General features: G+C 39.7%; 1 protein-coding gene across 1 annotated transcript in view; it reads right to left on the bottom strand.

Moving 5' to 3' along the window:
- Window positions 1–21293, bottom strand: part of gpr4 (G protein-coupled receptor 4) — a 49375-nt gene extending 28082 nt beyond the window's left edge. The window contains exon 1 of the mRNA XM_046075041.1: window positions 21169–21293. The gene's annotated coding sequence lies outside the window, so the exon portion shown is untranslated. The remainder of the gene's footprint in view (window positions 1–21168) is intronic.
- Between the last annotated feature and the right edge of the window lie 1625 nt (window positions 21294–22918).

The following is a 22918-nucleotide window of genomic DNA, read 5'->3' as shown; positions in this document are numbered from 1 at the left end:
CTGGTCCCAGCAAGGTAATGGGAACATGTCACAGGCTCCGGTTAAAATATGGTCCTATGTTACATTTTGGCTCTTTCTCCCAATCTTTCATGTTTGTCCTATGCACTTTGATGAGACCTATTTGTTGTCTATGCTATTAAGCAATCCATGCCCCTTTAATGTGGATGCCGTGTGTACACACGTTGGACCAAATTACCTACTAAGGGAATGAGTGTTGTGTGTATTCCACCAAATGGGAGAGCCACTAGAGCAGCTAGTCATATTACAGACAGACTATACCAGCATCTACGTAATACACCTGTTGGACCTATGGTGACCCTGGGTGATATAAATATGGATGCCTACAAAGACAGCGCTAAGCCTCCTGTTGGTTGCTGTGATCACAATGTCATCCAGCTGCTCCTCACCTGTTTATGTCCAGTAAAACAGTAATTAGGGCTGTTAATGTGTGGTCTAGCAACCATACAAAGGAGCTGTGAGGATGCTTTCTCTGCACAGACTGGGACATTTTTTCCAGATATTGACATGGTCACAGAATCAGTTACTACTATATCTCTTTCTGTGGTAACTTAATCATAGTTCAGAAAACTGGTAAGAGATATCTAAATAATAAACCCTGCATCACAACACTGTGGTTTAAAGCTTGTTTCCCACTTATCGGAAGATCTGCGGTTCTTGGTTGGGCAAGATACAAAACCCCGAATTGCCCCCAATGGCTGTTCCATCAGTGTATGAATGTGTGTGAATGGATAAATGCGATGTATAGTAAAAAACACTTTGAGTGGTTGCGAAGACTAGAAAGGCGCTATACAAATACAGAGTGTGTTAATAGAAAGAAAACAGACACTACAGAACCGAAGGCTGGATAAAAGGACCGGAATCAGCTATTGAGAGCTGCATGGAAACACCACAAGGAACGAGCAGGACAAAGACACTGTATGATTTAATTTATAGAAATGACCGACATGGATTCCAAGAGGAAATCCATGTTTGCCCAAAATTAAACTGCAAAGGCACATTAAATGAAATATTTTAATATTAAGTCTGGTTCAGATGGCAGGGACAATTATGGGAACACCCTTACCCCGCAAGACATTTTTGAGCAGTCTACTAAGTCTACTACAGGGCAGCAGGTTTTTTTCCAACAGCTCTCATGTATTGAAATCTGAGTATGTGCTAATAAATTCTGGAAGGGAGTACAGGGTCACCTTGTGTAAACACAACTATTAGTCTCAGGAAACTGCAGGTTTTTCACGCTTTATCAGAGTCAGAAAGTGATACATGCCTTAGGACAGACCTTTTTTTAATGTATTTGGTGCAGTGTGACGTTATGTCAAACAGCAATATTAGTCTATCTTGCCTCAAATTTTGATTATCTATGGGATGAAAAATACTGGGATCAAATAATATAATGATGGTTTCCAGGAATTGAGCAAAACTAAGCAAGAAAACTAAGAGGGGTGAGAGGCTGCCTTTTCCCAAGTTTTGTCTGAGGGGAGTCCCATAATCTCAGACTTTGAAAACCCCTGCCTTAGAAGATTTCCAAAAGAGCCTTGTGGACTACATTGCTTGGTTATTTAATTTCAGGCTAGAGTTTGCATGTGTGTCCTTTTTTAAAGTGTTTAATTGTGATGTTTGCAGCAATTTCCTTAATCTGAATCACTTTTTTCTTTTGTGTCATATAAGAAAAAAGTGATTCAGGTCGAGAGGAGATCTATGTCAAATTCGACAGATGCTTGATGCCAAACCTGTAGAGGAAATAATGACAACCGTATACATAAGCACTCATTGATAATAATCTGTGATGAAAACAAAAGAAACACTTTTAGTGTGTCAGTTTTTCCACAACAGGTCACCAATGAGAAAGTGGCTGACAGCGTGTAAGCAAACATGTAACACAACACAATATCAGAGAAAATAATGATCAGGACAGGATGTGTTGCTATTATGGCACTGTCCAAACACAGTATCTGTCACCACAATACATGTTAGACAAGATGACGCCGCTGCTGAGAGCAGCAGAGAACAGCTAGAGAGAGTGACCGAATGATAACCGCTTCCAGCCTATCATCAGCTGCTGAGCTGTGTCATGAGACTGAAGCCAGAGGATCCACGCTGTCATCATGTGGCTGTCTCACCTGTGTGTGTGTTTGTGTGTGAGGAAAGGACAGTGATTTCTGTCTATTCATTAATTAAACAAACCATTACATTACATTTATTCATTTAGCTGACGCTTTTATCCAAAGCGACTTACAATTGCTATACATGTCAGAGGCTAATTGGAGTCAGGAGTTAGATAACCTGGAGTCCAATCAATGAGATGAGATTGGAGTTGTTGGTTAGAGCTGCCCTGCCCTTTATAAAACTAATAAATTTTGCTATTCTCATGAAGCATTGCCTGATGTGAATGAAAAATAGCTCTCAGAAGACCTAATATAGTTCAAAATATAGATATAAATAAGAGAAACAAAGTCCAGTATATTTATCTCTTCCTGAATATTAACAGCATTGAATAGCTGAGACATAAAACAATAATTTTGTCAGAGATGTCGTTGAGATGAGACATTCTCCTGAACCAAATGCCCAAGTCATTCACAGACTGTCCAGCATATGTAATATGCATATAATAATATTTTAAATATTGTAAACACCTTCATGTAACAACATCTCACTGCCAGAGTTTTCACAGTATTAACACATGGAAAATATGTCACTCTCTATCCCTTCCTTTTTTTGTGACTTTCACAAGCTTCTTCAGCAGCTCCCTCTGGCAGGGGTCAGGTTATATTTCCCCATGTGCCTGCTCCCTCTGTGTCTGTGTCTCAGGTGATTTCTGCATTCTTCATCCTTGTGTTTGCAGGCTTCTCAAAACTCCCATGCACATACATCCTTTTATCCCATCATCCCCACCTTCCTCTACCCTTTGCATACAGCAATACGGCTTCTGCTCCTCCTAGTAGCTGCTCCTAGTACACAGTAGCCTAGTACAAGAGCCCGCTCCAGCTTTCTTCCTTATTTCTTCCTGGTCTTGTTGTTGGATATTAGTTTTATGCAGAAGAGGTTTGACGATTTGCTATCGCAATTCATTAGTAATTCATTCACTCGTCTCTCGTTCAAAATTCAGACACTTGGCCCCAGAATCGTATTTTCATTCCATATCCGTCTCACCGTTTTCAGCCATATCATTCAACCAGCTCCACAGCTGACAAACCTCTCTAAGGTTTCCCAACAAACCACCACGACAGCCTCATCCCAAGCATTCTCTCAGCATACCTAACAAGCTGGAATCGCTTCAAGGCATCACGTCACCTTTCAGCTGTCATTCCCCTCTTAGGACCTTATGTCCTTATGAAGCGATGAGGATAAACCAAGACAACACTGTGACAGAAAGATCTGTTGTGAGGTTGAACATTTTGAGAAAAACAACATTTAGAATTGTCTTAATATAAAGCAGATTTTAGAGACAGGATAGAAAGTAAATGGAGAGATGCCAGTGAAAACAAGCACAGATCAGCTCTAGGACATTTAAGCAAAGGCTTTCCTCCAACATTGCTCATTCCGAAGCTGTCTGACTTGAACGTACAGAAAAAAAGAAGAGAAACTGGAGAAAAAGAACAGAACTGGAGATCCTGCTCAGTTTTGATATCAGGCAGCAGCTGTGCTTCCACACACACACACACACACACACAAACACACGTTTGTTTCTCTGTCTCCGTGGGGACATCTCATTGACTTTTCATTTCCTAGCTCCTTACCCTAACCATCACAACTACATGTCTAACCATCCATCCATCCATCCATCGTCAACCGCTTATCCTGCGTACAGGGTCGCGTGGGGGCTGGAGCCAATCCCAGCTGACATCGGGCGCAAGGCGGGGTATACCCTGGACAGGTCGCCAGTCCATCGCAGGGCTGTCTTTAACCAATTGTAGCAAATTAATGCAAAGCAGCTGACTTTGAATTTTCAGACTATTCAACCATCACAATAAGGAAGACTGAAAAGAAAGATAGGTATGAAAACACAACTTCAGTTTCTCACTTAACTTTCTTTCTAGAGCATAGGCATCGCTAGACCCTTTTTACTGGGGCACGTGCCCCGTATCCATATGCTGTGTCCCCGTAAAGGCTTGTGCAGACTACACGACTTTTGTCTTCCGTCGTTGAGTAGTTTACACATAAGGACTGGTGGCCGCCGATCAACCGTTGATTTACTCCCGATCACAGCCAAGCTCACCAAGCGGCAAATCAGGCTAAAAATCGTGTAGTGTCAACTAGGCTTAAGAGTATCGAGACCCCTTGCCATCGTTTTGGACGTGTAGGGCTCCGAGTTAGCAACAATTGACAACATCTGCAACGTCCGGTTAAACTTTCAAAATAAAACTACTGGTTAATGAGAAAAGGCATGTTGTTACGATATGAAACATCGCAAAAAACTAGTCAGTGTTGAAAGCAAGTGTTTACAACATTGATGAGAGGACAAAGAGGGACTATCCTCCTGGGCACAAGAAGAGAAAATAACTGACTTTTGGGAACAGCAGTCAGGTAAACTTGTATTCTGTTCTCTGAAAGTCTGATGTGAGCAGGTTCATGTGTAGCCTAGCCGCAGTGAGTCAGCCTCTGTCCTGCTAACCAAGCTAGGTCTGTTTTTGTCTTGGTTGCTTGCCAGACTGTGACTGAACAATATTAGAGTGAAATACAACTATTTATTACCTTTGATAAACGGGCAACAATCTTTATAAACTGCGCATGCACAAAATGAAACTTGCGCAGCCGGCTGAGCAGTGCTACAATCTGCAGCCAAACATTATTGTAATCCAGCAGCAACATTAGTGGGACCAGTCCACACAGCACACAGATAGGTAGGTAGGTAGGTTTATGTAGATGTAGATGTGATGGCACTCCACATAGGCACACATCATTTTAAAACAAGACAGTGATTATCTGTCTCTCAGTGAAGGTTTAGTTACAACTCTGGAATAATGCACGGTGGAAAGCATTGGATTCACATTGACTATTAAAATGTTGATTAGTGGGGCAGACTGGGCAATATGGATGCACATCTTTCAGTAAATAATAAACATCACTTATTCAGTCAAGTCATTGTATAAATTAGGGCTGTACAATAAAACAATAGCCTAACAATAATTATCACAGTACAATTTTCCATTTTTCATGATTTGACATTTAACCTTTTTGCCATACCACACAGCCCTTGTTTAAATAGTATTTTAGTTTTCAAAATGTTAAAGGAAACCTGGGGAGCCAGTTTGTATGTGCCTGATGTAGCTGTATTGATTTTTTTTATTTAAAGGGGCTATGCTTAAATTTGTCAGTAGAGTAGATGATGGATCATAAGCCATTACGAGCACAGACCCAGTCCAGACATCTTTAGCCGGTCACACAGACCCCGGTGAAATACAGGCAGCCTCAGCCAGTACCAGCATAGCCAGAGATGCACAGTCAGCAGCAGTCTTAACAGACTTTATGAGGATTTTTCTAGAAGAGGTTTCCATACAGGTTTATAACAGAGACAAAGGTCGTAGTTAGAGCAATGCAGCGTCAGGTGTGACTGTGCAGCAGTGGCAAATTGTTTACATGGCTCACAGGTAACATAGCATACATAAAATAGGTAGGCCTATGTGTGCTTATGCTACGGTAAAATCCCTTTCTGACATGACCAATAAAAATGGGCTAAGCAAAGGAAGCTGGTAAGGCACATACTAACACATTTCATACACTTCAATCAAAAATAAATCAAAGATTTACATGAAGGATGTGGGGGCCTGTGCCCCAGTAGAGCTTTATGTCCCTGTTCTAAAGCTAACTTTAGTATTTCTGCTTGAATTTCCCAAACCTTTCTATGGCTTTTCAGATTAAGCCTGCCTTTGTTCAGAATCTAAATATGTTCTTCCTTCCTGCTTTGTCACATGAATCACTGAGGAATATTTCAGGAATTCAAAGAGCCGTGCCAGACTGGGTAACTTACTGCAGACTTCATATCACTCTAAATTGCATAGTACACACTAGCCCCGTAGCCCCTCTTCCATGTGTCTCAATTCCTGTTTCTAAATCAGGCTCCAGGAAGCTAAACTCAATAAACCAGCTTGTTTTACATCCATAGCCCCTCTGCTGATCAGTACCCTGTTTACAATAACAGAGAGCCATTAAATGAAACAAAGAGAGCCTGATAAGTAATAGGATTTTCATACAAGGTGTACCGGACATAATAACAGCAGCTTTGATCCTTTGAACACATACACTTTTACAATGCAAATACAGAATTGTAACACTTAAAAGTACTAACATAACAAACACATGCATCATCATGAATAAGAGTTAATCTGATGCAAATGTTGGTGGATCACAAATGCAAAACTGTTTTAGTGTGTCCGGAGGATTTTTCCAAGGAGGAAATCATTTTCATATACAAACACACATAGACACTGTCAGCCTGACCTGTAACCATAGCAACATTACTGTAAGTTAGAGACTTACAGGAGTTGGAGACAAAAGGTCTCAATGTTTCTCAAGAAATGTGTAACCTGTTTAGTCACATTAAAATTACTGTTAAGTGCATCTAGGATCAGTAGAGATTGATGCTTTGCTGCATTAAAACACACATGTTGCGCAGACATTTCCTTTCCACCACAACACCATTACATAGCCCTACATGGTGCATGATTCCCACCAATCAGATTCTGTCCTGCCTGCATGACATTTCAAAATCTACCCACATGATTCTGTTGTTAGTAATGCAGAGTTGGTTAGTTAGCTAGTTAGTTGTTAGACAATTTGATGCTGTTTGGTTTGCTCAGAATCCCCAGAGCCATTTGTTTAGCTAGCAAGCTAAGCTAGCTATTTGTTATACAAAATTTAGCTTTTTTATTTTGTCTTTAAAAATGCAGCCACCTCTTTATTTTCAATACCTTTCAGGTTGGAAGGGATCCAGTGCTGCCTTGTATATTTATTCCAAAAAACATTGGTGCAGGCAATGACATTGCTTTTGGTGGAAGATGTCTGCACACTGCACAGACATGTCAACATGTCTGTGCAGTGTGGGACACTCTGGGGATTCTAACCAAATTATACTTTTTTCACACTGACATCCACTGAAAAATATGTTGTAGAAGAAAAGAAGTGAGTCGAAGAAAACATAAAAACTGAATAGGAAAGACATGTGTAGGCCTTGTCCAGGGCCTGAGGAAAAGAGACGGAGGGAAAGTCGAAGGCTGCACATAGTTATTCCTAGCTGTTCATTTCATGCTCGGGTGGTCGTGCAGCCGTCCATGTTTCAAAGCCCTTGTAGGCTCAACCTGACTCCCTGCAGGGAAAATTAATGACTTCAATAAAAGTGCCACATTTTCCTGTGACGTTTCCCGCATCGAGCTTTATTGGACGAAGGTTAATTTGGCTCTGATCAAATCACCAGAGCTTGTTACTGTACGTCTGGAAAGAAATGAATGAGGCACTTTGTGTGTTTATGTGTGTGTGTGTGTGCAGATGACTAACTTCTTTCCTTTCTGCTGCAGCCAATAAATAGGACATGATGTATGATACTTGTCTTTTTAGCTGAGCACCTGTGTTGTTGTAGTCTACCTGAAAGGGTAAGGGTTGTTTTTTCCAGAAGTTCATTTTTGTCCACTTGATCAGATTTTTAGTGTCAGCATTTGGGACTTCTAGTCCCTTTTTTGCCTGACCTATAAAGTAAAGCATTTGCCTTGCATATGCAAACTCAATTTGTACCACTAAGCTTTGTTTGAACTTCTTTCCCACTGCTGAAACAAGAGGATTGTGTTGTTTTACCTCAGTTTCCCCAAACAGTCCATCTTCAACCACTAAATTCCGACCACGTGTTTTAATTTTTGATTCAGTGGTTTATCCAGTTGGGTAGGAATTTTCTTCTTTGTAATTTTCTTATCAAAACAGCTGATCAGTGATCAGTTGGTAGGACAAGCGGTACTTGGTTTCATCTGTGGATATTTCCAAAATTCAACTAATAAAATACCATCAGAGTGTCATCAAAGGTCATTTCTGTCGATTATTTAAATCACTGGAATGTTTCATGTTTGACTTTACCCCAAATTAGTTCCTGATGGTCTGATGGAAGCTAAGAAATATCTCTATCACAGATCTAAATATTTCTTGGGACTTTTTGCATCCCAAAAAACATCTTAATTGTTTTGATCATATTCACATTCCTTATCACTTACTACACCTTTTTGCAGAATAAAATCATCCCTTTGTTTGCTGTCCTACTTGTGCAGTAAGTGTCTGAAACATTTATACCATGTGTGTGGGACACAGCAGTTTGTACGCTGAGTCCTCAGCTGCTCGCTGCAACTGCGACAAATGATATTCCAGTGGAGGTTTGGATGTGGAGGTGTCAGCAGTTTTAATGACGGGTTGCAGAAAACCTCCACTCATTTCTGAGGCACTGCCTGCCAGACTAATCCCACCGGAGCTCTATGTTTGTGTGTGCATGTGAGTGTGTGTGTGTGTGTCAGAGGCACAGAGTGGGAGTATGCATATAATTGTCTGAATTTATGTCGAGTCGAGTGTATATGTGGGGTGTAGATGGGTGAGTGTGTGTGAGACTGACAGATAGGCATTAACTATAGTATACCAGCTGCCCAACAATATGCACACACACAACCCACATATACATACAGACAATTAAACAGCAGAGACCAAACCTTATCTACTAAAATACTAATCTCATAAATAACACAAGACACAAAACGTAACATACTTATTTTAACCCAAACCCTGATATTTTCGTGAACCTAATGAAGTAGTTCTGGTACCTAAATCTAATCAAACTGTGACCATTTCACAAGGTTAACTGAACATTACCACACTTTTTTGTTACCAGGATGGTGAAGGGCTGATGCGTCTGTCGCTGGGACAACCTATTCTGTTGTTTAGGTATGAGGATGTGCAAGGTTAGAGTTTGGGGTTGGTAAAGTTTTTATGTCAGTGAGCATCCTCATTAGTTTACAAGTACAAACAATGTGTGTGTGTGTGTGTAGGGGTGTGTGCATGAGTGTGTGTTTGCCAGCCCCGGTCTGCTGCCAGGATGTAGCTGCTTCCTGTGCCACTTCCTGTTTTGTCTCTTCTCGTCTGATTGGTTGGCTCTATTCTGGTTAGTTGTGTCGAGTGATATGAGGGCACAGAGGGTACAAGTCTTAGAAAATCTTTTTGCTCTTTGATCTCCAGCTGAAGTGGGTTAGAAATATCTGACATAAATTAAACAATCCACTGTCCCTACTTACTTGTAGACAAAAATATCTAAAATTAAATATATAGTTATATACTACACTATACTATATACTGGAAAATGTGCATACGTATGTATGGATAAACTGAACATATAACATTTGTAAATAACCAAACAAGTTATTTTATTGATAAAAATAATTGATGGCAACTAAATATCATAAAATTTCATTTGACACTTTGTTCACAAAACAAGTTTGTTTATCTTCAAACATTTAAAATATATCTAATTCAGAAATAAATGTGGAAAATCTAGTATTATCAGCAAAAAAAACAACAGAAACACATATACAGTGACCAAATCATTAATGCTGATTAGAAGCTTAGCAACTCATCATCATCAGCATCATCATCGTGCATCGTATCAGAAAGAGTGTTTGTTTATTAGTTTAAGAATGGCTTTTATCTGTTTTTCCAAATGAACTCATATTATGAAGGCTGCACATATTTGATTTTAATAATAGATCAAATGGCTATGTGTATTGTTAGAGGGGTCATTCGTAGTGACCTACGCATAGAGAATTATGACTCGACTCTGCAGCTCTACGAGGTGTTTTAGTGTTACCATCTTAGAGATAGAGACCAAATTAATGATTAACTCCATTATTAAATTAGTAAATCTCTTAACAATGAATTTAATTAATTTTATGAAAGAATTGTAGAAAGTGTCCTATTTTATGCTGTTGCTTGTTGGGGGAGTGGCTTAAGTTCAGAGGATAGGATTAAGATCAATAAACCGATCAGGAAGGCAGGATCTATTATTGGCTTTACCCCTGACCCACTAGAAGTGATCATGGATCAAAGAATGGGTAGGAAGCTAAAGAGTAAGAGTAAGAGTTATGCAAAATGAGGATCATCAAATGTACAATGTTTTAGCGAGCTGCTTGAAGTGGGCCGGTACTCACCGGCACGCAGTACTGGCACTTCTACATTTCACTCTTTGTCGTAATAGGACTTTTTCTTGGGTACCGGCACATCTCACAAGCTGCCGATCCTCTTTTCTGCTTTTCTGCCCTCACCATCAGGTACTCTGGGCATTATGTGACGCTCAGATGTTCCTGTTACTGCCTGCCTGATAATCTCGGTCAGAGAGGGAGAAGCAGCCATGTGCATAAAGTTGCGCATCAGTGTCACTTTTCGTGAACCGACTAATCACAGCCTGGATGAAACAACAAGATTGACAGCAAACTTTTGAAATGTTATAATCATTGTTCTATGTGAATGGTTCTGATTAATGACAAGATGGTATTTAGCATTAACAAATTAGAGACTAACCACCATGTAGCACGTTTTTCTTGTACAATAATTGAATGAATGAAAACAAAACCCACAAAAATAAAAGTGCTCTTTTGTACTAGCCGATACACACCGCAACATGTGCAGCCTTGTTTGTCCACTGTGCCCATGAAAATAACAACAGGTATGGTTTCATTAAGCAGAAAAGAAAGTCATTTTACTTTTCTAATAGGGATCGACCGATATGTTTTTTTCCCGATCCCTATTATTAGTAACCAATTAGACCGATGACCGATATGTGGAACCGATATACATTTTCTTTAAAATTGAGCAACAAAAGTAAAGTTTAAAGCAGCAAAGTATCAACATAAAAGCTATATCTCACTGGAAACAAATGGAACATCTAAAGTAAATTATGTTCATGACATGAAAATACTGAGTGAAGTTTAGATTGAAGACAGCAGTCAGTCATTCCTCCCCATTTCCCCCCCCCCACCCCACCCTCTGCTGCTGCTGGTAGAGAGAAGCTGGTTTCTCTCAACAAGCAGCTGAGTTTACAAGGATTTGCTCTATTTTAAGGTATGTAGCATCTCAGCTAAACAGGCCACAGACAGAGAGATTTCGTTTTAGCTTGTTTATGACAAACTAGCTAATAGCCAAGCTAGCCCATGTGCTTGTGTAAAACCAAAACACAGCTGCGGTGGATGAGACAGAGCAGATTAAAGTATCGCTTTGTAAACGTTCCTGCTTGTTCCACTGATGCAGTAACAGCCTTTTACTAGTACTGGTGGTTTTTGCTGCACTTACTTACAGTAACGGCCGTAGTTATGGTCAACTTGTGTAATCTACACTGATCTCCGCTCACTTCGCTCAGCGTGTGTGTATGTGGAGCTCTGCAGCGTGATGGCTCGCTCGTTCTGTTGGCTACTTTAGCACATAAGTGTTGATAGGCTTTTACTCGTGTTTTACTACTTGTACCCAATCAGCTAGTACTGTGGATGGGACATTACACTCACCCCTCTGAGGGCTCGAGCAGACAGAGAGAGGCGGCTGCATCAGAGCCAAAAGTAGCGCATTTTTTTATATCGGCTATCTGTTTTTAAAATGACCGATGCAGATTATTGGAAAAATGCTGAATATTAGCGCTGATAATCGGCCAGACAGATTATTGGTTTAATTTCCAACTTCCAACCTCAGTGTCCTGGGGGCCTGTACTATGATGCAGAATTGGTTAGCGAGGTCAGTTTGGTTCATTACATTTACTCATTTAGCTCATGCTTTTATCCAAACGCCTGTAACAAGTGTCTTGCTCAGGGACACATTGTTGGATGTGTCGCAGTGGGAATCATACCCAGGTGTCCCATCGCCAGCCTGCTCCGGAGCAGGTTATTTTGGAGATATGAGATCAACGTTACAAAAGTACCGCCTAGTGACCAATCAATTCTATTGGAAAATGGTATTTTTACACATGCGTGAATAGTCTTGGACTCTTGGGCTCCGTCAGCACAGGAAACAGAATTGATTAGTTCACGACTCTCAACTCTGGGTCTCTGTGGAGCAGGAATGAACTATTCGTTGACCACTCACATGGGTCCTCCTCAGAGTGTTTCGTTCATTCGGCAGGCTGAGATACTGCCAGCGCCGGAGAATGAGAGGTAAGTCAGTTGTCAGGTAACAGTCACAGGACTGACATTATATATCTATTTTGTTAATTACGTGACATTTAATAAAGCATACCGTTATTACAGTGCAGTGATGTTGTGCAATAGTTTTAACACAGCCGTACGGTAACTTTAATCCTGCTAGTGTTTGCCCTGGCAGGTTTCTACCGGGAGCCAAATCACGTCTGAGGTAGGGCTGGGCAATAAAACAGTAATGATAATTATCTCAATATAATTTTCCTCAATAACAATATAATGAATGTTCAATATATTGTCAATAAATATTTGCCTTAATTAATTTGAATCACAAACGCACTTAATATTTCTATAAAAATATTTATTTTGTTGAAAAAAAAAAGATTAACTAATCATATTTGTTGAAAAAGATAATAGTTTTGAATGTTCTACCTCAGACTGGTGAAGTGATCCACTGTTTGGCATTAAGTGTTTGTCATAATCTGACCATAAAGATAAGTTTAACATAATTAACCATCTGGTTTCTTCAATGTTCACTCTGGAGCAAAAATTATTTGACATATATCGTGATAATTATCGATATCGAATGATGTGAGATGTTTTTATCGTGATAACATTTTTGGCCATATCGCCCAGCCCTAGTCTGAGGTCGTCTCCTCTCCAAAACAAACGGACCCTGTCATTAAAACATTAAAACACAGCCACATAGCAAAGTTACCGTAAGCACTGTGGTGTGTTTACAGCTAACAGCTGATCCGGGTCCGCCTGAGAACGCGACATAAATGATTGGTTAGATAGCAAATTCACTTTAAATCAGACTAAAAAGAGCATGACAGTTACTTCACTTATCCCTTTAACTTATCTCAGACCACATCAGGGGGTGAGAAGAAATAGAGAGAAGATATTTGTGTTTGCATGTGATTGTGTGGGTGACAGACATGGAGGGGAGGAGGAGAGTAGGTCTGTACATTCCCTTTTTTGACTTGATTTTGGCTAAAATAAACAAGAGTCTTTTTTTTTTATCTTGACAAGACATATTTTCTCGGGGGTGGAAAGTTCTTGTCTTGTTAGTCTCCATATTGATATCTTTGACTTTTAGGGAAGGGAGAAGTCAGTTTACAGATCCGGAGGAGCCTCTGAACTATTCAAAACTCCCCCAGTGGAATTCCACAGGGTTGTAAACGATGCTGCACTGTGTTTGTGAATGTGGAGGGACATTCACACCCCTCTTCTCACTACAACATTATTCATCCATATGTCTGATCGATATATCTGACACATACACACATATACAGCCTTTTAACTTTGATGTATCTGCTTTCTTCTTTCTGCTGCAGCAATTCCATTTTTCCTGTGGGGTCATTATAGTTTAATCTAATAATCGTCAATATTCCATTACTGAAACAGTCAATAGCAGCAGACCTGATGAGAGACTGCGGGGAGAGAGAGTAAGATGGGAGAGAGACACAAAGAGACTGATGGAAAGAGAGGGACATTTTCTCTCCTTCAACTGACACTTTTAATATCATGTCATCATCAGACTTTCAAATTCAGATTTCATGCAGATACATCCATCCTGACTCTATCTATTGTAGTAGTTAAATAGTAGCTGAAATATTAAGTATTTGTTTGCATGTCACCGTGTGGTTTTAAGAGCAAGAGTTCAATTTTTAATGCCCACTAAGCTCATGCTGTAGTAAAGCCTTTACGACCCAAAGCTTTATGCTTGTATACTAAGAAGAAACACAATCAAGTCAAATCAATTTTGTTTATATAGCCAACTGTCACAAATCACAATCACAATTGCAAAGATAGAAAAATAACTATTTTCCAGCAGATACACACAATTAGACAGTACCACCACAGCTAGTTCTTGTTCAGACAGACAACAGCACTGCGTGAAAAATACTCAGCCCCCTCATTACAGTAATTTCAATGGGGCGTTGAAGCAGGGGGCCCCAGCAAAACAGCTGAAACTGGCTAAACTTCTGCTGAAAGTGGTTTTGCTCTTGGATTCAAAGCAGCATCAGGAGAGATGATTGATAGAGAATATAGAAAATAAGCAAGAGAAAAAGAATGAAAATAGACCGTGAAAGTCCAAAGTCATGATTTTAGAGAGAGATTAAACAAAAAGTATACTGTTAAGTATAGTTAGCATCACCATTGGACTAGCTTCACATCGTGTGTGTGAGAGAGAGAGAGAGAGAGATAATAGAGAGACATAACGGAGGGAGCAATAAGAAGAAATGTATTGATCAAGGGAAAGTAAAGACAGGGGGGGTGAAAGACAGTGGAAGTGGAAAAAGATAGAGATAATGTTAGAGATGGAAAAGGGGGAGAGCCAAATGGGCAGGGAGAAAGGGTTGGTAATTTTAGATCCAGAGAGAGAGAGAGAGAGAGTAAGAGAGAGAGAGAGAGAGAGAATAGATTCAAAAGAATTGGTGGAAACAAGATAATGTGAGAGGGGAAAATGTGACACAACAGAGAAGAAAAGAGAAATAATAAAAAGAGTGGAAAAAGTCTTTGATCTTGAGAAAAACAAATTGAGAGCTGGGAAAAAAAGATAAAGTGGATCGAGAGATTGAGGTCTAATGGGAAAGAAAGAAGGAAGACAAACAGAGAGAGTAGGTGTGGTTATCGACCATCTCAAACTGCTCTAATGCTGGCCACAGGTGCTACTGTCTCCACACTGGAGACATCTGTGAGTGTGTGTGTGTGTGTGTGTGTGTGTGTGTGTCTAACAGGGCTAACAGTGTTTACAGTCAGACAGCAGTGACCTCATCACACCCTGGGTGCATTTAGACGTGGCGTCAGATGTCAGCAGTTATAGAAACACACATACAGACACACACACACACACACACACTGACACACACTTCTGATCTCTGTATCCCCCTGTCACTTTCTTTTTTTCCTCTCTTTTGTTTAAATCTGCTTCTCGGTCTGCAGGCCATCAGCCGTATCATTTTATCAACACACAGAGATGTGCTCTATTACGTTACATTCAGAGACTCACACAGCAATGTTCTAGGAAGGCCTTCAAAGTGTGTTGATTCTAGGATCTCTTTTTTCCATTCGAAGAAATGCACCAGCAAACCATGATCTACTTCACACTGTGTGGCAACAAGTCTGGTAGCCATTTGATTTAGAGAAAGTCCACACTAAGAGGGGATTCAGACCAAAAACAGCCTTGTGTTAAAACATGGGATAGTGTTGTTTAAGGTCCTCATGAGAAAATGAAATACAACCTGTTTTGTTACAAGGTAAGCTATGTTCATGTTACAAAGTAATCTACACAACCAGGAATCCAAGGAAGGTTAATGGAAGGTAATTGGACGGTTTTCAGTTTCATCGGCAAAGACCATCACAATGACTGTGGTGGTGAAATTTACAAGCATGCTGAGCTGCAGAGTGTTTCACTATATGTGCACAGGGGCACAGACAGTAACCAATTATTGTCACAAACACACAAACATACACACGAATGACAAACATGTTATCGCCGTACATTTTACAAGCACTGACCAGGTAAAGCAACAGTGAACACACCTGTTTCATTTCATTCGGCACCACAGAGGTCTCCATCATTTTGATAGGCTACGTCATGATGTCATAAAAAAAGGGTGACTTTATAATACATATTGCGACAGGTGTAGGTGTGCACGCATGTGTCTAAAGGGAAAAGCAAGGTGAGCAGATCAAAGTAGTTGAGGTGTAGAATTAAAATGGTGACATGACCTACTAGAGTCATGTATTCTTTCAAATATTTTCAAATAAATTATGCTTACAGCCTGCCACATTTACACTGTCACTCTGTGGGAAACACTGAGCTGTGTTCCTGCAATTCATTTTCAGTTGGATTTTAGCTGTACAAAAAAGCTCTGTCCAGTAACTTTGTTTATAGTGAGAGTGAGAGATCGGCCTGGGGCAGTTTTGAAGAAAATGTGAAAGTTAATTAATAGTTAATGTTTTATTATGAACATACAACTGAACGAATCCCAGGAAGAATAGCCACCAGCTTAGCTGGTGCTAATGGGGCGGAAAAAAGTTACAAAAATGTGCATGCTGTCAATTTCAGTTCTTAGAAAGAAAGAAAATCAGATTTGGCCAAAATAAGAATATCAGACTACAAATACTAGAAATTGGAATCAACCAAGAAAATTGCAATCGGTGCATCTCAATTGAATTTCATTCATTTCTGAAATGGTGAAAGTGTCTCACAGAGACATACACAGTTAGATACTCACCTACAATGATTCTAGTTTTGGACTTAAAATCTGATCATTTAAAGATGCTAATTAAATACTTAACTGTGATGCATTAGAAGCAGTTAATTATTTTCTCATCAGTTCATGAGTGATAGATCAGCAAAATGTCAGGCCAGGTAACCATTTAAACCTCTTTCAAGAATAGGATAGAATAAATGGTAAGAGTAGAATGAGGATAGTGAGGCGAAAACACAGTTAAGTTAATAGTTAACTGGTATTTCTGATGTACTGAGGAAACAAATAATTATCTTATCACCATGACAAGAAACAAAGCAGAAGTTGGCAGGAGGCATCGTTGCAGATGCAAATGAGCTCTCAACTCTGGAAAACAAAGGCAGACTCGCCCACAATAAACCACACCGGCACAAAAACTCTACTCAGAGACCTCCAATTAAACGTGTAGCTACACCACTGGACTGTTCTGTATGTGTGTGTGTGTGTGTGTGTGGGTGGATGGGTGTGTGTGTTTGACTCAAACCATTGTCACCTTTACTCGCTTATGAGTCACCCCTCTAATTAAGAGACCAGAATCGTGACACTGCTCAACATCTCCAGAACAATTATCCAATTAGGCGAGCCGTGAGCATGCAGGCTGACGGTTCTTATTCTGGACTGAACAGAAACAATCTATTCGCTCATCTGTCACCCCAATGCGCGTGTGTTTAGTTTTAGGGAAATTGACCTGTTGGTCAACTTGCCAAGCGTTGATAACTTCCCTGGTAGATCAGTTACTCCAGCAATGGTGTATGCTGGCTGCATACGTAGTCTATTGTGTTGCTTACATGTTGACAACTTCATAAGCCACTAATATAATTCACTTTGTTTTTCTGCCACTTAGTGGTCAAAATGTGTTTAATGCAGCTTTAGCTTTACTTGGCTAAAGGCAATGGACAGCAACGTGTAAATGTGTCAGGATGGTTTTCACCTGAGACATCAGGCTACAAATGTGAAGATACTAAACTTTTTCACATAGTTGTTTGTTGTGGTAGACCGTAATGCTAATCACTCTTGCCCGCCAGAGCATCTTTGTTGTATAAAAACAGTTTAAACTTGTACCGCATGGGAAAAAAAGACAGCAATCACAGCTACTGTATTCATAACAACCTGTGCAGCAGGAAATTAACACCTTCCTCATGTATAGTACAGCAGCTACGTCAGAAAACATGTTAGTGTGGACGTAACCTAACACTGTAGCCATTCTAGCCCTTAATCGCAATGATTACTTAACCACAGAGGCTCTTAAGTGCTGCTTATCAGAACTCCTCTGGAGAGAAATTACATGATCGCTGCCCTCTCTTTCACATTCACCCTCCTCTGAAGCTCTTTTCTTATCTTGCTGTCCTCCAACCTTCTACCAACCATCCTTCTCCATCCTATCTCCTACTGCCCTGCTCTCCTCTCATCCTCTTCCCCTTCTCCTCTACTCACCAACTTTTTACTTACTTTCTGTTTTTTCTTCCATCCTTTCAGTCTCTTGCCTTTTCTTCTTTTTCCAGTTGTTCTTTTCGCTTCTCTTCCTAACTCAATTTCTCTCTATTTCCTTTCCTAATCCAATTCTTTCTAATCCATCTGTTAGATTGCGAGATATTTCACAGGATAACTGAGAAATTTGACCTGCTGGTGGTGCTAGATGAAATGTAACGTGATCACCAAAGTCATTAGGATTCATCCTATGAGCGCCATATATGTGTGCCAATATTAGTGGCACTCCATTCAATGGTTACTGAGATATTTAAGTCCGGACCAAAGTGGTGCACTGATCAGCACTGCCATCCCTAGAGCCAGGTGGCTAAAAAAATAAACTACTTTAAAATCTACTATTAATTATTTAAAAACTATGTTTGTTTGGTCCATCCTCAAATTTGTGCACTTTTCAACCAAATATACCATACATTATTTGACATCCCATTCTGTTCCAATATACAGTTAGCACTGCATATTGTTCAGGGACTGATGATACAGTGTGCTGTGCTGTGCTTCTCCTTAACGTCATGCAAGGGTGAACGTATTCTTTTAAAGGTCACACCACTGTCACACTTCAAGTAAGAAGGAGGAAGATCTATCTGAGTTGGGGGGTTGCGGTGGATGAGGCGGTGGTGGTGTGTGTGTGTGTGTGATTGGTTGGGAGTGGTAAAAGGAACCGGTATGTAAGTATAGCTGGAGCTCTTAGCTAACCACAGTCATCCTCCTGCCTTCAAGGTCAGTGCTAAAACAGTACAGATTACCTTTCCTAAGAGGTCAGAAATAGTTCAGTACAAAGGATGGAGGAGGTTACGGGGTGAGGAAAAGGAGAGGATGGTTTACGTATGTTATTATAAACGTTGCAATGACATACAGAATATAAAACAGTCAGTATTGCATGTAAATTCTGCATGTATTAATGTTTGTTCTTTGCATGATAATTGCTGAAAATTATAATCACATGAGAGAAATAAAAATAAGGGAATTAAAAAGGAAGGGGAAAAGGAAAAAGAAGACAAGCTGACTCGCTCAATCTTCCCATAGAGTTAAAGAGAGCAAGAATGGGAAGAGAAAGGAGGGAAAGAGAAGAAAGCGTACAGACATACCCAAGAGAAGAAGAGGATATTCTAGTGATTTTAATGTTAACGTTGGAGTTGAAAGCAAGAATTCTGTAGAAGGAACAGAGGATTCATTGTGCCGACTATTTACTAAAAAGACCATTAAGGTCTGTTGAAACATTTCCCTGCAGCTCAATAAAGCACAATGCTTTCCCAGAGATCAGGGTCTCTCTGTCTCTCTCACTGCTTGAGGTGGCTCATCTGCTCAGCAGTCAACATAACATATGTACTCATTTGAGTAATACATGCGTCACAACAATAGTTCTTCATGGCTTTTTTTACTCACTAAATCTGTCTAATCATTATAAAAGCTGAATGTTGTTCGTAAGCCTTCTCAACATTTATCTCAGAAAAAATAAGTGGCTGCCATTCATTCTTGTACAGCGCAAAAATCCATAGGGTGAGATAACCCATCACAGTGTCGTGCACAGACTTGGAATGTTGCACATATTTGTTGTTGATTGTTGATCTTTGTTGTTGTATAGTTATATGTACACAATATTCTCTTGCGTTACTTCTGCATGGCACAGACCCAGAATAATGTACATGTATATATCTGCAACGTTGTTCTTCCATTCCATATTTATATATTTCTACATTTATTCATGTTGACTGTATGTTTGTCTACATGTAGCACCTTATCACCATAGCAAATTCCTCGTATGTGTAAAACACTACTTGGCAATAAAGCTCCTTCTGATTCTGATTCTGATTCAGTAAGCATGAATCCATAATTTGATTTGGTCAAACTTGATTTTCCCTCCTTAAAGTTGTGTGGTATCATCTACGCTGCATTTCGCTTCCTTCTGTTTCCTGACATACGTATGAAGAAATGGAAAACTCTTGCCAGGAAATAATACTTCAAAGTCATGTCACTGTATAAATTTTGCTCTCACACCCATATCTTTTCATTCAGAGTATCTGTGCCAGCCCAAAGAGAAGTGAATTTACAACTGTGACGACTGAACGCGAACCTACAGTACAATGTGCTCAGATTAACACTTTATCAACTTGCGTACCTGCAGCCCCCTTAGTGTTTTGGTTGTCTTCTGTTTCTGACAGAAAAATACATAACCACAGCACTCTTCAGCAGGAGAATTAGGAGCTGGACCTTTATTTGACCATTCCACAAGCAAGTGATCGCAGCACAACTGTGAGCCATATCTGTTTATATTTGGGATATCATACTGACAGACAGAGAGGCTGAAGTTTGAAATCTAAACATTTCTAATGTTGGTCTACGCACTGCTTTTCAAAATCATGAAATCGCAAAATATCAACTAGATGTTGGAGGTATAGTCTTCTTTAAATTTCACAAATAGTCAACATAGAGCCCTTTCAGCTTAATTCAGCATATAATAAACTATGTTCTAAAGGGTTCTTCATAGCAGCAAAACTGGTTTTGCACCACCACTCATCTAAAAGAACAATTTTCTGCTCCCTGCACACAGTGCTATACTTGGAGGGGTTCAGTGACACAAGCGGCTCATTTAGTTGTTGAGTCTCATAATTTATTAATTGTCTGCAGTCAAAACCTCCAGAGCTTTGGCAGGGACACAAGTGCCATTTACTAATGCAATTTGACTTGGTTTTGCAACAAATCAATGGGAGAAAAACACTGCAAGCTGTGTGAAGAACAGATGTCAGATGTAGAATACAAGGTGAGGTCAAAGTCAGGGGAAAGAGCAGCTTATGTACAGCATGTTTAGGCTTCTTTTTTTATTCCCTTTTACAGTTTATTATGTATAGTGAGAATATTTTATTAAGTTACTATATTTAGTATTTAATCAAGATCATAAACACTGAAGCAATATGTGACTGAATGTTATGGGATGTGAATACTCTAACATACAGACCAACTGGTATTACTAGAATGTAAATTAAAATTTAAAGCTGATATTATCAATATAATTCACTGTAATTAATTTTTTTGTTTGAAAAAATAGCTAATTCACATATGCACATAAATATGTTATAGGCTATGTGACTAATTAGTTAAAAAATAGCCTACATGTTGTGTAGGCCTAAAGCATGATCCAACGCACAGTGCTGAATTATAGCTTTCTGTAGCAGGTGACGGTTTCATTTATGCTTCTTCCTCTCTGAGTAAAGAAAAGAGTAAAGAGAAGAGAGTAAAGACACAGATGAGTGAAGACACAGCGCTGTACTCACATTCAGGTTCCCGGATTCTTGCTGTCACCTCTCAAAACTAGCGCGTATTCATCCAGAGAAAAGTCAACTTATTTTATTCAACCTCTGCGAAAAACGTCCAGTAGCAGCAGTGATGGGCAGAGTAAACAGCCTCCAGAGCGCAAAACGCTGTGAACAGAGCGATAACAGCCGGCAGACTGAGACACACACACACACACACACACACACACACACGTATACACACGTATACACACGCTCAGAGTGAGAGAGAGAGGGAGGGGGAGGGGGAGGGCGTCATCGTGCCATGCAGAATGCCGACACTCTCCTTCTGGAGTGATACATTAACATAAAGTAAAATCAATGTGTTGGAGTTATTTCATATCTATGCGGATATAGGATGTTTATGCAATACCAAAGACAAATACAATAAAAAAAACATGTCTAATTAGGCTATTTATTAATTATTGTGTGTGAACGTTCAGCTACTTTTTTGTGAATAGCAAACAAGATGGATCAGAATCCCAATAAAAATCTAATAATTACCTGGCTTCCTGAAAAGGCAACATCTGTGTCTCTTTTTTGGTGGGGTAATTATTAGTGTATGGGCTGTGTGTGTCTAACCCTCATCTCAGGGCGTCATATAGGTGCCTGGGTACCCCTTTAGCGTTGTTTATGTAAATGTTTCTCTGCTTTCAAGGTAGCAAGAATAAATATGCAACGTCCGGTTAGACTTTCAAAATAAAACTAGTGTTTAACATTGTGAAACATCACAATTTGATTAGGCACCAAAACTACTTGGTTAGGCTTAGGCACAAAAACTACTTGGTTAGGCTTAGGCAACAAAAATATTTGGCTGCTGCTGCTTCTGAAAACAACAGAGAACACTGAGGTCTTGGTTGGAAAACCAAAACAAGTGCTTAAATTCTTTAAAATACTCTGCAAACCTTAGGAATTATTTGAGGATATGACATTGAGTGTATGTGTTTGATGGTGTGTGTGTGTGTGTGTGTGTGTGTGTGTGTGTGTGTGTGCGTGTGTGTGTGTGTGTGTAATATCTAAACAGCAGTCAAGTAAAAGCCAAGCTTGCTGGTGTAAAACATCTCCCAGCAATGAACTCATTATGTCAAATTAAAACATAATCCAGCTCATTTACTCTGTGTTTATATGGAAATTGAGCAGCACAAAGTCACTGAGTGATTTTAACATACTGCAGAGAATCTGGCTCTGAAGCCTTTATTTATTATTTTTATTTATTTATGTGGCTAAGCCTACACTTTTTCCCATAAATGTTTCAAGATGCTCCCAAACCTTTCTACTTTCTACAAAATGCTTCAAAACTAAAATTAAATCTTTAAAATGTCATAGTGGGAAGGAACTTTAGGTGTTGTCTAAAATGACACAGGTTTCCCCAGGTCATTTCAGGGTCAATTGTTGAGCTAACAAAAGCCAAAGGTGACAGTCACTGACTCTCCAAAACAGTAGGTCAGACTTTGTCTTTCCTCTCTGCCTGTTTGGTCGACTGACTGACGCAGCTGTCTTGATAAGGATGCACTACTACCCATTTGTCAGGTAACCCAAGGTCGAGATTATCTTTACTTTGTTTCCTTACAGACAGGCTGGCTACTGGCTATATGTAGAAAGTTTTGCATGTGGCTTGAATGACACACAAGACAAGACTTTAGGTGAACTTGGGTAAGTCGAGTGTCTTGATTTGGACCAAAATCCAATAGCATCTTCACAGATGTATAGAGGGGTGAACAATAACCTCACT

Source organism: Micropterus dolomieu, linkage group LG17, assembly GCF_021292245.1.
Source record: "Micropterus dolomieu isolate WLL.071019.BEF.003 ecotype Adirondacks linkage group LG17, ASM2129224v1, whole genome shotgun sequence".
Lineage (NCBI taxonomy): Eukaryota > Metazoa > Chordata > Actinopteri > Centrarchiformes > Centrarchidae > Micropterus > Micropterus dolomieu.
This window is presented reverse-complemented; position numbering and strand designations above follow the sequence as displayed.